The 11,227-nt window shown below is 38.1% G+C and overlaps 1 protein-coding gene across 3 annotated transcripts in view; it reads right to left on the reverse strand.

The window, feature by feature from the left end:
- WWOX (WW domain containing oxidoreductase) overlaps positions 1–11,227 on the reverse strand; it is a 490,348-nt gene that overhangs the window by 269,759 nt on the left and 209,362 nt on the right. The window contains exon 9 of one of the 3 annotated variants that reach the window (XM_051801777.1): positions 9,559–11,227. This exon is cut by the window's right edge and continues 16,130 nt beyond it. The exons of the other annotated variants lie outside the window; for them this stretch is intronic. The gene's annotated coding sequence lies outside the window, so the exon portion shown is untranslated. Of the gene's footprint in view, positions 1–9,558 lie in introns of those variants that run through there. 3 annotated transcript variants of the gene reach the window in all.

Raw genomic sequence — 11,227 nt, forward strand, 5'->3', positions numbered from 1 at the left:
GCAAGGGAATTCATATTAATGGTTGCTTCATAGTAATCATGGTAGGTTCTTGGCATTAATGTGAGGAATATTAATTTTCCAGAACATAAAAGCATAAATGGCACCTACATCTCTACACAAAGCAAATGCAAATCAATTGCCTAAATGCAATTTAATTCAAGACTGTTGGTATATCAATGTAGAGACAGAACTCTGTAAGATCAACAAGAAAACAGTATTTCTAAGACCATGTGTCATTCTCTAGTGATTCTTTTGGCTCTTTTTGGTATGCAAAAAAAAAATTAGGTCTTTTAATGAATGAAAAAATAAAACACAGATAGTCTGCAAAGTGATAAAATACAACCTGGACAATGGAGATGAAGAGCAAAAGGACAATGAAAGAAATTAATAGGGAGGGAATAAAACCATTTAATATTATTATGATATTCTAATCTTAATAATGTTGCTAATATTAATATTTGCACTGGGGAGTAAAATAAGTTTTCACTTTTAGTTTAACAAAATTGGTTTTTGTGGATTTCTTATTTTTGACAATACAAATAAATAATTGTATATAACCTCACAATCATTACCAACGTGCTATACTGTGAAATGTGACTCTAAAATGCCAGGGTAGATTTCTCAATGTATTGTGTCTCGCTGACCTCCAGATCAAGTTTGCTCAGTGTCTGACTAAAAGAATGTTCTTTGGTTCTGTTTTTGCTTTGCTAAATAACTGCTAGCTCTACAAATCCATTATGGAACTGGAATAAAATCCTATCCATTCTTCCATAGCTGTGTTGGCTTAGCATCACCAAAGGAAACAAACCACATTTTAGTTACTAAGGTGACCAGTTACAACAGTGATCCCACACAGGACTAAGATACAGTAAGATAAAAGCTCTCGGTTTTATGTGGTAATTCTTCTGCCTAGAAGTGACTACTGAGAGGCAGCATGCAGGAAAGAGCAGGAAGTAACATAATTTATTCAGCAAGAACACTATGAGGCACAAGTGCTGAAGAAAGGCTTCCAAAGACCCCTCCTGTCCGACTTTGCATTGAAATAAAATATACCCTTAAATATTAAATATTTATTCCATTTTTCGTACTTTTGCCTTTTCCTCCCTCTCATATTTATTTACTTTACAAACATTCCAAATTTCTTTCAGTTGAATAAATAAATGAAAATCTGAGAAACCTCTAAACAGACAAAAGGCTTTGGGAGTTTTGCTACTGGCAAAAGAAGAAATTACTGCTTATGGATATAACGAGTCAACTACCAACATGAAAATCTGGCAGAATTTCTGCATTTTAGAATCATGGGATATATGACTTCAATTTAGTGTATGCAGGTTTTTCTTACCAAGTTGATTCTGTGGGGTCTTTGCAGTTGGTTTTAGTTTTCTCTGTTGCCATATCTCACTCAAACTGTTACAAGTTAATCAGAAATAACCTACTGACAGTTTTCCCACCTCTTTTATTGAAATCAATGAAGTTACAAATATACCAGACTGTCAAGCACATATACATCATAAAACAAACTAATTCCTGGGCATAATCCTATTCAAACTATGAAGTAAATTCATCTAAGTTCAACTTAAGTGCATTTTACTCAGTGGAATAGGTAGTAAAATTTTCTTTCAACCCAGAAGACTTTATTTTATAATTCCTTCATCTAGAATTCCAGGAAATGTTAAGATGTTAACTATCTGACAGAGTTCACATCAGTGACAAGTAGTTTATTACAGCACAGGTTTTATTCCCCGATTTCAGGGGACATGGACTTCTGATGAAAAAGGTGGAATAATTCTTGCCTCGGTGTGTAAAATCAAGATCAATTTAGTAACCCACTCCTCTAATACTGTTATGTGCAAAGAAATAATTTAGACTCCTAGTTAATTTGAGTATTGAACTGAAATTCTGCAGCTGCTTTCTGCCAGCCCTGAAAACAGAAATTAATTTCAATGACCAAGTCGAATGCAGTGCTGCTCTGTCAGGTAATTAGTCATCGTCTTTTGCTACTCAGGGTCTATCACTGTGCTAATCCATACATAAACCCCAGTATTCCCCTAGTCACTCACCATCTAAAGAGCTGTTTAACTACCTATTTCTCCCATTCAATCCTACCCCAGATATCAGCTGCAAAATGAGCATTCTTTCATGTTTAGCTTTTTTTCCTGCTATTTACTGCCAGCAGAATTAATGCAACTGATTTACATTTTCTTTTTTCTGTTTGATCAAGTCTGCTGTTGATTAAGTAGAGCTTAAGGGAAAAAATTATACTCCTGCAGCTTTCCTACTTGACTTGCCAGTTTATTAATGAAAGAAGCAAGGATATTGATGGCCCAGAAACTACAAGTGCAGCAATTAAAGGATATGTCCTTCCAAGCTTCTAATTAAAAAAGAGTTCTTTTGTATTAAAAGATATATAGTTTAGTGTCATATTTATATCTAATTCTCACTTCTACTGTTTTGCCTTTTTTTTTTTTTTTGCTTTGTTTATTCTTTTTAAACAGAAATCTACTGGGAAAACTTAGATCAGGCAGAATAAAGAAACTTTCCCTGACAACCATTTCTGGAAGCTTTGTTCCCAAACAACAGTCTTAGTGATAAAACATCAAAAACAACCCCGCCCGCCCCAAATCGTTACAACAGTGAAATATCCACTGACACACACCACTTCTGAGGCAACCCTGTGAATTTTAACTTGTTAAATTGGCAGAGTTTGTCCAACATCAGATTCAAGGAAACTGAAGATTTTTGATACCAGTCCTTTTGGATGTATTAAGATAATTAGACCCTTCCCTCCTTCTAATATCTTTTTACTCAGTATCTAAATTTTCGACTCATTTTTTTCATGTCAGGTATTTATATGAACAATCTCAGAGAGTTTCTGACTGCTTCTTATCTAGCCTGATTTTTTAATTCCTCCTTCAGAAACACCTGAAAGCATAACAACACCAGTATTTTACTACTCTGCTAAGTCAGTCCCTTGCACATTAATGGTGTACTTTCAACATCAGAACACAAATAGACAAATAAATGGCTCCTGTTTCTAACACCTTGGGTTTGTGGTGTGCAATTCATCCAAACAAACGCAACACAAGTCTGACATGTTCTGGATAACTCAAATTTTGCATGCACAGACTGACTCTATAGCACCTGTGGAGTGAGTGCTATGGACTCAGTCAGTACAAAGATCATAAAATCACAGAATGGTTTGGCTTGGAAGACACCCTAAAGATCAACTCTCCTGGCATGGGCAGGGGCACCTTCCACTAGCCCAAGTTGACCCAAGACACATCCAAACTGGTCTTGAATATTTCCAGGGATGGGTCAGCCACAGCTTCTCTGGGTAACCTGTGCCAGGGCCTCCCCACCCTCACAGCAAAGAATTTCTTCCTAATATCTGAACTAAACCTGCCCTCTGTGAGTTTGAAACAACCTGCCTGCCCCACATTGAAAACACCCTGCACCCAGCTCAAAGCACATCTCCACCTGCACACCAGGTACCTCTCCCGGATTTCCACAGAGCAATTACTGCTCTCATTTCTTTAGAAATCCCAAGGAAATTGTGTTAAAATGCTGAAGTCACAATCTAGCATCCGCTACAAATAATGGCAGGTATTTAATGCATTGGAAATGACTGTTCCCTGCACTGATGTTCAAGAGAGGTAGGGAAGTAAAACATCTTCTTCCTCCTGGCCCCTGTCCCTGACAGCCAGGAACGGTGAGAAGTGCCGTGATCAGATTAGGCAGGTAATCTTGTGTCTGATCAGATTCCCAACAGGCAGCGATAGCTGTGTATTTAAGGACAGTAAGCTTTTCTTAAAAGAGGTACTAAAGTGAATCACAAAATTTCCCAGAGCTCCCAGCTGGACAAAACAGCAGTAAACAAGAGTGATTCTTCCTCAGGGCTAACAGGGTTAGCGATGCTGCGCTCGGAGCAGGTTGTGTCATCCACAATACGAGTGTCCACATTTCTCCTTGAGCCATCCCAGACCTGCCTCTTTCTGTTTGCCTATTAACCTGAAAAAAACCTCCTGGAGGAGGGGGTTGGAGTTGTTCTGAGGGTCCTTTTGTGCCAGAAATTTTTCAAACACTTCCAGGTTTAAGGTGACTTCATAGAAATGGTGACCCTCAGAAGTACCACTTGAAAGACACAGAGGCTTTAATCTTTCTCAGTGGAATCAGAAGAGCTCTTATCTCTCCTCTGACCCTTTTCCCCCTCTAGCCTTACACTCTTGGCACCATTGAAAAGTCAGAACCATTAAGTTGGTGTCAAGTGGCTGTGCTATTCATATTCTATTATGGTCAATGACAATTAACAGTGCCATTCAGAAAAGCCAGGTACTGTATTACACAATCGGAAAATTGATCTTATCCGAGGCTCAAAAATCAGCAATGTTCAGACCTCAACTCACAGGCAAAAAAAAGAAGAAGAAAATATAAAAAAAAAAAAGGGGGGGAAGTACTGCCTGACCTCAGGGCCACACAGAAAACAGCCACCTGAAAGACTCAGAAACAACTTGAAGAAGTGCCCAAATCTCTGTGTGAATATAAACTGATTTTTACCATCGAGCAAAACGATGTTAGAAAGAAGAGTACAAATTCAACTGAATGCTTGATGATCACCTTCAAAGTTGTTATTGCAGGCAAAATGCAACATCTTAGCATTGCTGACACATCAGAAAAGCGTGTGTGTCAGTTCCCAGCTCTTCGCAGCTCACACCCACAGGCAAGCGCCCTGTACCTCCAGTGTAATCCTCATTTCTAGTACCTGCTCTGAACATCTATTTGCATGAATGTTTCTCCTAGAAATGAGCACAGACACATCTTTCTTCTAATGAATTACTGGATGGATCCAAAAGCAGAGGATGAACAAATAACTTCCCTCTGGACAGTGAGACTGTTTTCCTGTGTCAGTGAATCTCAGCATTAAATACAACCCGGTACAATAGTTGATTACAGTTGAGTCATTCTGCTTGAAACCACACGGGGAATTTTAGATAGCAAAACTCAATTAGTTTGCTTGAATTTAACTAAAGCACCTGAGCTAAACCCTTGTCACACAAAGGAGGCATTGTGGAATCAGGAACAGCTCCAGCCCACCATCACCCTCATGGTATTTATACCTCATCTCAGAGAGCACTGTTCCTTCCTGCCACCTGCCCAAGGACATTGGCTTTTAGCAGGATTCAAAACCAGAGCAAGTCTTCTTGCATCAGCAAGCCATTATGTCACTAATATTCCCCAGTCAAGTACTCATAACCCCCTAGAAGTACAACCTGACCTGACAAGTTCACATCCTGGAGGAGGGTGCCAGATCTGTAGAGTCACTTCTTCAGTTCAAGCACACAACTGGAATACTTTGCAATTAGATGGGAGAAAACACAAACCCATAACACGTATTCTTACATTTCAAATGCCTCAGAACTCAACAGTTGCACAAACTGATGGCAGGAATGTTCCATTACATGCAGCTCTGTTCCAGATTGCTGGTTTCCAGGTCAGGACCTGGAAGACCTGGAAGTCCTTCCTGCCCTTCTAAGATGTCCTGAACCTCTGTGATGATTGTTTTTCCCCTCCCTTCACTCCAGATTAAAGGTACCTGCACTGAGTACTGGAGAGTAAGGCCTTGCACACACTACCATGGAGACACAAGTTCAAATCCATTCTAGTGGAAAAAGTTTTAGTCCCAAATTCACCTTTGGGGCATCTGGAAGAGAAGAGCTTGTATTCTACCAGATGTTTCAGCTGATGCCAATTTTTCCTGGGGAATCAGGAACAACAATCATCTTTGTCTGATCATCATTTTCCTTCACAGAATACAACAAGAAATTATCAGCTAGCTTCAGTTTTCTGGGAAAAAAAAAAATCTCCAATTGTTGCCTTAATGAAAAACATAGAAAGCCACTATAGCTATACTTAAAAATCAATACTCCCCATTGGTCTTATAATTTGTACCAAATATCTGCTTTAAAATCTGCACAAGCCTCAAAACAAAAGCTAGGGAGTTTATACCTCAGACTTTTAAATGTTTTCTACTGTTTCAATATTTGCAAAACCACGTGAAGTGTTCTACAGGATTCTGTGTGTTAGTGAGAGTCTATTCTATTTTTTTATTTCTTTTATTGAGAGGTGGAATAAAACTCCCAAACTGCTCCAGTACAATTAAAATTACTTTTATTCATACAGTTACCTCTATGGCCACCATAAGCATTCCACAGTACTAATCCTTTTAGGCCCTGATCCAGCAAAGCACTTTAGTGTGTCTTATTCTTAAAACTACAAGTCTCCCCACTGATTTCAATACAGTTATATTAGGGATGAACTTGGCCTACTATAGCAAAAATAATGTTAAAAATACAGTTTGTAAAACAAGCAAGGAAATGGAAAGCCTAAGAGACTTCAATATTTCTCTGGTTTAAAGTAAGGCACTACCAGTGTGCATTGGGGTACAGTCCAATAGTGGGCTATTTTTGCACAGTTAGGTCAATGCAGGTAACGAGCCTCTTTGTACTAGAGATGCATTGATTTCAGATCTAGATGGCTTCAATAAGAAATGTTACCAGGACAGGGACATAAAAATGTCAATTACATAAATAAATCTGTAAGTATTGATAAATGCCCAAAATTAAATAAACCCACTTCACTCTAAGAGGCTTTGCAGCTGATACGGTTGTAAAACAATAAGAAAACCATCATAATTTGCATTTTTATAGCTACATTCATCGATAGCTCAAATATTTATCACAAACACCAGCCCACCATAGGTAGGAGCTGTATGCTGGTATTTTCCTGCTTTGACTGCAAAGACACTGAACCATGGCTGGACACTTGGCTACAGTGAAAGCTTCTAGAACTGGTTTAAATGGTCATTGTCTTTGCGTACTTCTGTCTGCCTTGTTTTTGCTGGTGCAAGAATTTATCTGAGCACGCAATGAACTGGATCAGGAAACCAATCTGACTGAAATATAAACCATGGAAAAGTGCTGACTTTAATGAAGAGGGCAGCTCAGGGAAGCAGGAGCCTGAGACTGCTTAAGATAGCATTGCCCCAAAATAAATGTACATCAAACTGCCTATCCCGAGGCTCAGAGCAGCAACTAGAAGCAAAACCATGGATTTCACCAATTTATCAGTGTAAGCCATGGGGGTATACTGGGATGAGAGCCACAAAGTGGATGGGGGACGTGTCTTGAGTGGCTTCACAGCACAGCTTCTGATTGCCGTGGAGGGACAACAAAATTTAATTTGCCGAGGCTGGTTAAATACCCCAAGCAAGATGACTCTGCACGAAAGCATTTTCCAGTGGCTTCCAGATTGTTTCTCCAGCCTTATCAGCCAGCCTTCCTAATTGGCTCTCAACAATATTTTTAAGTGTGTACTTTACCACCATTTAAAGCACTGCACATAAGAGAGACTGAATACATTAGGTAAATGAATTCCTGTGGACATTGTGAAGGGAATAATGCCCTCCTATTTGCTCATCCTGTACTGCAATAAAAGTGGGGGTTTCTTCAGTCAAGGTACTGCAGTAACCCAAATGATAGTCGTATTACACTTATAAAAGACAACTTTAAGAAAGATCTTACTGCAATAAAAGTGAGGATTATTTTTTTCCCTTGGCATCCCAGTTTGCCATAGAAATGAGTGAGTTGCTGAATTTCTGCCAAGTATAGATGGTTCAGCATGCTATTAGATTAGTCTGTTTATACAGAAACAGCCAAAAATAGGAAACACACAGAAGCTATTAAAGATATTGTCCTGTGAGGGAAATATTTGAACGGTTTTGTTACTGCAACTGGGAAATAAGATATGAGTCAGTATTAATGTGATAAAGAAGTTAATGTGTTCTAAAGCAAACAGTTAGTTTCTTCAGCTTGTTTCTGGGTTGACAATAAAATAAATGTACAGACAATTACGTAGGGTTGGATGAGCCTGCAAGTAAGTGTATCCAGCTTAAAGCTCAGCACTGCCAGTGGGTTAGAATTGAAACTCTGTTATCAAGTAATGATATGCTAACCCCAGGTAGTCTTCATAGAAAATGGATGATTCAAAATGCCATGCATCACTGAGCTGGTGGGAGAATGGTCAATAGTGTTTAAGTTATTTCAACCGGTCAAAGAGAATTTCATAGAAAAATTCCTTTGCCTTCACCATTTTAAAATGGATTTACTAAATTCTTCTCACTTTTGATATAGGCTAAAGAAAAATAAAAATACCTTGAGTGCTGTACCGTATTTTGTTTTATTTTTAATCAGGGCAGTAGCAATATTTCATAGTGGGTGTTACTGGCTTTTTAAAAAGTGAGCCAGCAAAAAGAAATTTGCCTGTCCCATGTGTGACGCTGAGCATTCATTCCTAAACTCAGCCACACACAACCCTGATGCCCTGACCTCCTTTTCCCTCCTTTTCCACATATTAACAAACCTAATTCTATAAGTACTGCAATGCCTTAAAACTTCTAACATAAATAAACATAGGAACAGGCTATTGTATTGCATTTATCATGCATATATATACACACATATATATGTAAATAAAAGATGTACATATTTTTTTCTGCAGTAACACACTTCTACGAACCCAAAGTCCACATATACTATTCCTTAAGGGTCAACACATTTGACCAGTGAAGAAGAACAAGTCCAAAGCTAAATGACTCTCCTACTGAGAAATGCTCCTCTGCAGTACCTTCTTTTTTTTTATGGTGAGAATGCCCTAAGTCAAGTCAAGCCAAGCCAAGCACCTTCCCTGATGTTAGATCACTTTTTAGGACATGAGGAGCACCTTAAAGCCCACATGGAAACTTATACCAGTGAATGCACAAAAAAAAAATTTTGCAAGTACACTGAGACATTTGATTAACAGGAACCTCATGAATTCTACACCTGGGGCCCATTTCCAGAGGGAGTGGAAAACTGGCCTCAAGTCACTCTGCCCATGTTAAGCATATACAAAGATTAGGCAGAGTATTTGGAAGAGGAAGCAGCTGCAGAAATTCTGTCAAGGTACCACAAATGTGTTTACATTGCAGAGACTAAAAAAATGCAGGTGGTATAAATGATATTTACAGCAAAATTTAAGAACTCTGCCATAACTCGCAGCCAGATCTTGGTAAGGCTTTTCCCTGGAACACAGCTGCTCAAAACCAAGTCAAGCTTTACATCAACAAGCCCAGAGACTGTTAGGCATTTTGAGGCCTTAGTTGAAATTTATCTCTGGGATAAGTATATCTTTTCATTCAACTCCACAGAAACCAGGCTTGATTATTATTCCTTGAGCCTAATTCCTTACCTGGGGCAATAGGAAAAACGAGTTACATGTCCCCTGACACCAAACCCATAAGCACAATATTGCTGCCTTACTGCAGAGGACCCTCCAAAACTGAAGGGATGTGTGGCATTTTCCTTTCTTGAGAGTTTCATTTGTGAACACATAGCCCATTTCTAGAATGGGAATCTCGAGCTGCAGAATAAATTTGGAGGATCCTTTCAGTGCTGTGATAACACAACTCCAACCTGAAGAGTTTAGAGCATATAGTGCTGTTATATATATATATATATATATATATATATATATATATATATATATATATATATTACTACATGTGTTTAACGAAAATATTGCTCTTGTTTAGATAGAACACTCAAGTCTCTACAAACAAACAAATTCAATTTATTGCTTGTTTGTGACTGTGCACGAGGCACCTGTATTTTTTCAATGGCATAAGCAAACTGCAGAGCCACAGCAGCTGCTCTGAAACGAAACAACAGCCACAGGAAATGTAATGTGCCTTAAAGATGTATAGGAGGTTCAAAAATAGAGAACTTCCTTTTTCAGTGAAGGGACAAAGTAAGAGAAAAAGCAAGCAATGTGATTCTGCTTGGAACTGAAAGAAGAAAAAGGAGCTAGGTAAGTTTTACTGGCCACATGTCTCAAACCAAATGGATGTCTTTTAAACAAAAGCCCCTCACTGGCTTTGTTTCATTTTCAGACTGTGCTGCCTGAAGAAGACAACGGAAAAGTTTAATCTCTAAAACACGAAGGCTGAAAACAAATGAAATAGAAAATACCAAGCCAAAGCCATAGTGGTGACACAAATGTGAAAAATGGAATTGAAATAAACTGTGCCAGAAATCTATTTCTAAAAATATGTCTTTACAGTAGTGATATTTATAAATTTGACATACTCTAAAATTTAGCTCACTAAAGATTATTTCTATGCAAATATGCATTTCTCAAACCCCATAAGCGTGCGAAAAATCCAAAACACATTTCTTGAAAATCAATTTCTGCGCAGTACAAATGTATCAAGTTAGAGGTAACACGCTGATAAATATTAAAAAGGTCTACATTGTGCAAAATGAAAACTTATAACAGGACACAGTAGTACCGTGCAGTGTGTAGAGGTTCAGAGAGAACATGAAACAGCCCCACGGTTTCAAAAGGACTCTGTGGTCTGACATTAGTCATTTTGGTTCTGATAAAGGATGTTGTAGAAGGTGCTGCCCACATTATGCAAATCACTAACCACTTAATTTCCTTCCCAAGTGGCAAAGCTCAAGCGTTTTCCCTGAACATACAGTGCTCATTTTCTTGTAACTCTGTGGTTTCTTTTCAATAGCCTGTGAATGCCAGCAAGTAAGGAGATAGCAGAAAGAAACTAAGAGGTTACTCAATGATTCCAAAGGTTATAGGAGTGCCTTTTAGATACAGATCTGAACAAAAATTCTAGACATCCACAAAGTGTTCTTACTTCTAATAATACCCCATTAGCTGCTTCAATTTCAAAATACTTGGAACAGTCTTTCTCTCTCTCCCCTGCCACCTCATATTCCAAGAATTAAATACAGTTCACTCCTGGGCCATTTCTAGCCTGAACTTCTCTTAAAAGAGATTTTACTCTTCTAACAGTAATATACTACAAATTATATGTTATTTTTACAACAGCTCATTTTGTGCTTGAAAATATTTCAGGGAGAAACTATTTTGATCTACAAATATAAGTCAGCTCAATGATTTCTACAAAACTCTCATTTCTTTTCTCTTGAAATGTACCATTTGCTGCTACAGAAGAATATTTGAAAAAATCTAAACTAAGTAAAACATAGCCAGTACTGAATAAACTTTCTTATTGATAAACAACCTCAAAATATTTCTTAAAACTTTAGGTCAAAATGCAAAAATAATTCTTGAAAAAGGCACCTAGTAAAACAGGAAATCATCATCCTCAAACTTC

The sequence above is a fragment of the Manacus candei genome, unplaced genomic scaffold (assembly GCF_025592945.1).
Source record: "Manacus candei isolate 608988 ecotype Guabito, Panama unplaced genomic scaffold, ASM2559294v1 h1tg000053l, whole genome shotgun sequence".
NCBI lineage: Eukaryota > Metazoa > Chordata > Aves > Passeriformes > Pipridae > Manacus > Manacus candei.